This window comes from Rhinopithecus bieti, unplaced genomic scaffold, assembly GCF_001698545.2.
Source record: "Rhinopithecus bieti isolate Rb0 unplaced genomic scaffold, ASM169854v2 scaffold_33065, whole genome shotgun sequence".
Taxonomy (NCBI): Eukaryota; Metazoa; Chordata; class Mammalia; order Primates; family Cercopithecidae; genus Rhinopithecus; species Rhinopithecus bieti.
The window spans coordinates 1,266,283-1,271,690 of NW_016814114.1; the positions used below are offsets into that span (position 1 = coordinate 1,266,283).

General features: G+C 56.4%; 1 long non-coding RNA gene across 1 annotated transcript; it reads left to right on the forward strand.

Moving 5' to 3' along the window:
* Nucleotides 1–206: 206 nt before the first annotated feature.
* LOC108513896 (uncharacterized) lies at nucleotides 207–5,402 on the forward strand. The gene is made up of 3 exons (XR_001881048.1): nucleotides 207–296; nucleotides 4,655–4,768; nucleotides 4,952–5,402. It is a non-coding gene; the product is annotated as an uncharacterized LOC108513896 (long non-coding RNA).
* The last annotated feature ends 6 nt before the right edge of the window (nucleotides 5,403–5,408 follow it).

The window sequence follows — 5,408 nt, forward strand, 5'->3', positions numbered from 1 at the left end:
CGACACGCCAGGCGCCCCTTTGGAGTCTGGCTGCGATAAGCTATCCCTGACGTCAGTCACTATCTTCCAGCCAATGGACACTCGGCCTTCTACCTCCCTGGGCCACTCAGGACCCTTTGCCTAGTAGGCGGGGCCCATAGCCCAACGCGGTCAGCGATAGGCTTTCGGAGACGCCAGTCTCTGCCAGGCCCCATCAGTCGGCCAATAGACCCGGAACCTGAGAGATCGGAATCCGGGTCCACTCCGCAGAGGCCAGAGCGGGCTCGCGAGGGAACCGGTTCTGCGGGTGTGGCCGGGTAAGCCCTTTCCAGCACTCCTGGTATTGGGATTCTGGACATAGCTCGGGTGGGAAACCGTGAGGCTTGGTGAGGCTCGAGGCGGAGGGGGGAGCTCAGTCCCGGCGAACCCATCTTGCTTTCTTGGAGAAACTGAGACCGGGATGCTGGATCTCAGTTATTCATCCGTTCCTCCCACCCTAAGCCTGATTCTCGTCTGCTCCTGCCTTCCTGCTCCTCATCCGTTCAGCCTTTCCTGCCCTCCTTAATTCCCTCACTCACGGATTCCCTCGTCTAGCCACTCACACACTCTCCCACCTATTACTTAGACAAACATTTCCTGAGTCTTCTGGTGTGCCAAGCCTTGTGCCGGGCGATGCTGGTGACCAAGATGAGTCAGGCGTGGGCCGTGCCCTCAAAGAGCCCGGGCCAGATGGGAGGACGGACATCGATGGGCATGGGTGTGCAGAGATGGTGGGGAGCCCAGGAGAGACTTTTTTGAGTTTGGCGTGGTCGGGAAAGGGTTTCCAGGGGAGGGGCCATTGGGGCTGGATCTTGGAGGAGCAGGAGGTGCCAGGCAAAGTGGAGGTGCCAGTTTGCAAAGTGGTTGTGGGGAGGGTGTTTCAGCGTGACCCAAGACAGGGAGGCATGCAGGAGTAGTACTGTGTGCAGGTGCCCAAGCGGAAGGCCAGTCAAGTCTGTGTGGCCAGCAGGGGAACTGTAAGGCTGGAGGAGGCTGAAGAGATGGGCAGAGGCCACGCTGAGGAGCTTGGAGTTTGTCCTGAGGGTGAGGGGGTAGTGGAGAGCCATGGAAGGACATGGTAGTGGAGAGTAGCGAAGGACAAGGTCGTAGTTGGACCAGAACTGGAGGAATGAGACTGGAAGCCAGTAGCCCAGGAGGTGGCTGTGGCAGGGATTCAGGCAGGAGAGAGTGGAGCCTGGATCAGGGAAGAGGCCAAGGGGATAAGATAAGATAGAGATTCAGGAGGCAAGACTGGGTGCCATGGCTCATGTCTGTAATCCCAGCACTTTGGGAGGTTGAGGTGGGAGGATCACTTGAGGCCAGGAGTTCAAGACCAGCCTGGGCAGCACAGTGACAGCCTCATCGCTACAAAAAATTAGCTGGGTGTGGCTGGGCACGGTGGCTCATGCCTGTAGTCCCAGCACTTTGGGAGGCCAAGGTGGGTGGATCACGAGGTCAGGAGTTCAAGACCAGCCTGGCCAAGATGGTAAAACCCCCTCTTTACTAAAAATACAAAAAATTAGCCAGGCGTGGTGGTGGGCAGCTGTAATCCCAGCCACTTGGGAGGCTGAGGCAGAAAATTACTTGAACCTGGGAGTCGGAGGTTGCAGCAGTGAGCCGAGATTGTGCCACTGCACTCCAGTCTGAGCAACAGAGTGAGACTCTGTCTCAAACAAACAAACAAACAGACAAAAAAACTGGGTGTGGTGGTGCGTGCCTATGGTCCCAGTTACTGAGGAGGCTTAGGCAGGAGGATCACTTGAGCCCAGGAAGTCGAGGCTGCAGTGAGCCAAGGTCATGCCACTGCACTCCAACCTGCACAACAGTGAGACCCTGTCTCAAAAAAAAAAGGAAAAAAAGAAAAAATAGGCCGGGCACGGTGGCTCACGCCTGTAATCCCAGCACTTTGGGAGGCCGAGGCGGGCGGATCACGAGGTCAGGAGATCGAGACCATCCTGGCTAACACAGTGAAACCCCATCTCTACTAAAAATACAAAAAAATTAGCTGGGCATGGTGGTGGGCGCCTGTAGTCCCAGCTACTCGGGAGGCTGAGGCAGGAGAATGGCATGAACCCGGGAGGCAGAGCTTGCAGTGAGCCGAGATTGCGCCACTGCACTCCAGCATGGGTGACAGAGCGAGACTCCGTCTCAAAAAAAAAAAAAAAGAAGAAAAATAAATAAATAAATAAGGAGATTCAGGAAGCAGAGAGAACAGAAAGTGGGGATTGATGGGCGATGGGACAAGGGGGTGTCCAGGATGAGACCCAGAGCTCTGGCCTGGAGGACAGTGGAGCCATCCCTGAGGTGGGGACAGGAAAGAGGAGCAGGTTGATGGGTAGTGACTGTTTTGACAGAGGTGAACAAGGGGTTCTATGAGTTGGACAAGGGGAGCAGTGACTCAGGCCAGTGGATCTGGACCTTCAGGAAGAGTTCTGGGCTACAGCTCCCTGCCCCAGCACAGGCCCTGACTCAGAAGTCACTTGTTGGTGAATGAGGACCTCTGAGCTGAGGCTCCCTTGCTTCTCACCCACCCACCAGGAAACCGCTTTCTTGTTTCTGCAGCTTCAGTCTCTCCCACCCCTCCAGCATTCAAACATGTCCATCATCTCTAAACACACGCGCCTTGTATCAGGCTCCCTTGTGGTGCCCACTGGCTCAATCCCTTACCTTCCACCACCCTCTTCAACCCACTATGTCTGGCTGCCCAACTGCCATGACCCTGCAGTGGCTCTGGACAAGGTCACTGAGGTCACCTGCTTATTGCTGAGACCTGAGGATAACATTTTAATCCTCATCTGACCTGGTCCACTCCCTGAAACTCCCTTCGCCCTATATCCTCCTTCCCGGGCAGCTTCCTCTCTCTCCGGCTGCTCCTTAGAACCCTCCAGCCTTGCCTTCCACTGCCCACCCTTGCCCACCCCTTTACTGAGGACGTGATCCTCAGGGCTCTCTCTGTCCTGGCCCTCTTGTTGCTTGTCCTACCTGCCCAGGCTTCCTGGAAAGGTTCCAGTCCCTTGGCTCCACCTAGATTGCATTGCGTTTTTTTTTTTTTTTTTTTTGAGACAGAGTCTCATTCTGTCGCCCAGGCTGCAGTGCAGTGGCATAGTCTCGGCCCACTGCAACCTCTGCCTCCCAGGTTCAAGCGATTCTCTTGCCTCGGCCTCCCAATTTGTTGGGATTATAGGCATGTGCCACCACACCCGGCTAATTTTTGTATTTTTAGTAGAGACAGCGTTTTGCCATGTTGGCTGGGCTGGTCTTGAACTCCTGACCTCAGGTGATCCACCCACCACGGCCTCCCAAAGTGCTGGGATTACAGGCATGAGCCAGTGCACCCAGCCCCAGGCTGCACTTCTGACCCTTGTTGCCTCCTGGATTGTCTTCCTGAGACCTTCCAGCTCATCATGTCCAGAATGGCCCTCAGCAGGTCTCACCTGTCACACACACACCTGAGCCTCCTCCTATTGAAGAGACAGCTTCACTGTCCACCTGCTCCCATGGCTAGCCTGGATGTCATCTCTGTCCCCTTGCTCTCCTGTAACCTCATCAGTAAGTGCTGTTCTTCCCAGCTTTTATGGCTCTGGGATGCTCCACCTCCACTCCCTACCCTCACAGCTCCTGCCCCAGCTCAGGCCTCCTTCTTGGCCTGCAGGACTCCAGTTTTGCCCTTCTCTGTCCATCCCCCAATGTCCCAGCAGAATCTTTCAGTGCCCTGAGCTGACCCTGGCCCTTTCCTGCTCAAAGCGCTCCGGTGGCTCCCCACTGCCCTCCAGTTTAGTCCAAATTATGAAGAGTCCAGGCTCTTCAGGCCCTGCTCCTGCTGACCACACCAGGCCCTTCACGCCCCTCCCCACTTTGCACCTGACCTTCTGGTCAGGTGGAAGCTTTTTCTAGCCAGGTGGCAGCTTTGATCACTGCCAGCTGGCTGTCACAACCTGGAATGTTTTTTCTTCCCAGCAGACTTTTGTTCATCCTTTAGTGTCAAGCTCAGATCACCACCTCTGTGAAGCCCTCCCTGACTACCACAGGTGGAACCCCGGGGACTGTGACAGCCTTTGTCTGTTCTTCCCCCATCTCTGAATCCAGGATCAAAAGCCCTTTGAAGGCACGTCCTGGGTATAAATCATCTCAACTCCAAACTCAGGGCTTACAAGGGGCCAGAGAGTTGGTCCAAGAGCTGATTGTCACAGCTGGACAGAGCTCGCATTTCCAGTTTTTGTTTTTTTTGGAAAAAGGGTCTCACTCTTGCCCAAGTTGGAGTGCAGTGGTGCGATCATAGCTCACTGCAACCTCGAACTCCTGGGCTTAAGTGATCCTCCTGCCTCACCCTCCTGAGGAGCTAGGACTGCAGGGGTGTGCCACCATGCCCGGCTCATTTTTAAATGTTTTTGTAGAGACTGGTCTATGTTGCCCAGGCTGGTCTCAAACTCCTGGACTCAAGCCATCCTCCTGTCTTGCCTCTCAAAGTGCTGGGATTATAGGCGTGAACCTCTGTGGCTGGCTGCATTTACAGTATTTTGAGCGCCAGTTTGTTTCCGGTTTCCTGCTAACTTTGCTCCAGTTCTGTAGGGTGTTTGGGTCATTGGAGCCTTTGAGACCCAAGACATTAAACTTTTATTTCCCCCGATGTATGCAGAGCCTGGTCTCCCTGGGACCACCAGAGTGAGTCCAGCTAACCGAAGGTCTTCAAGGGGAGGAGCTGAGGACCCAGCATCTCCTGGCAGTGTACCTGGATGAAGTCCGAGGGGAGGTGGGTCTGGGTTACCAGGGAGTCCACTCCCTTCTGGTACTAAGAATCCAGGCCCCCACACTCCTCATTCCAGGTTTCTTGGTTCCCAGCCGCTTGAGTCCGATGCTGCCCCCTGGTGGGCAAATACCCCACCGTATTTGAGAGAGGCCAAACTAATTAAATACTTTTATTTACAACAAACAGACAAACCGACCTGCAAGGGAGGGCCAGTCCCCGTCCCTGCGGCGGTCACAGCAGCAGCAGAAGGTAGCGGTGGTGTGCAGGTCCAGCCGTCTCGGTGACCGGTGTGTGTGCGCGTCCCCTCCCCGTGGCGGGGTCTCAGCTTTCGGGCCCCGCCCCGCCCCTTGCCACCCCGACTTAAGTAAGGCACAGCCCGCGCCCCCTCCCGCCCGGCCCGGAGCGCATTCATGACGGAGGCCGGCGCATATGGGAACAGCAGGCTTTTAGTGTCGTCCCCGCAGCCCCTTCTCCCCGCGCAGCCCAGATCCGGCAGGCGGCTCAGACCAGAGGTGGCGCGGGCGCGGCGGGCGGAGTGAGGACGAGGCGGATGCGCTCCACGCACAGCTCCGCGGCCTGGCGCGTCTCGCGGCACAGCGCCGCCAGGGTCAGGAAGCCGTGTGGCAGGTCTTCCACCACGCGC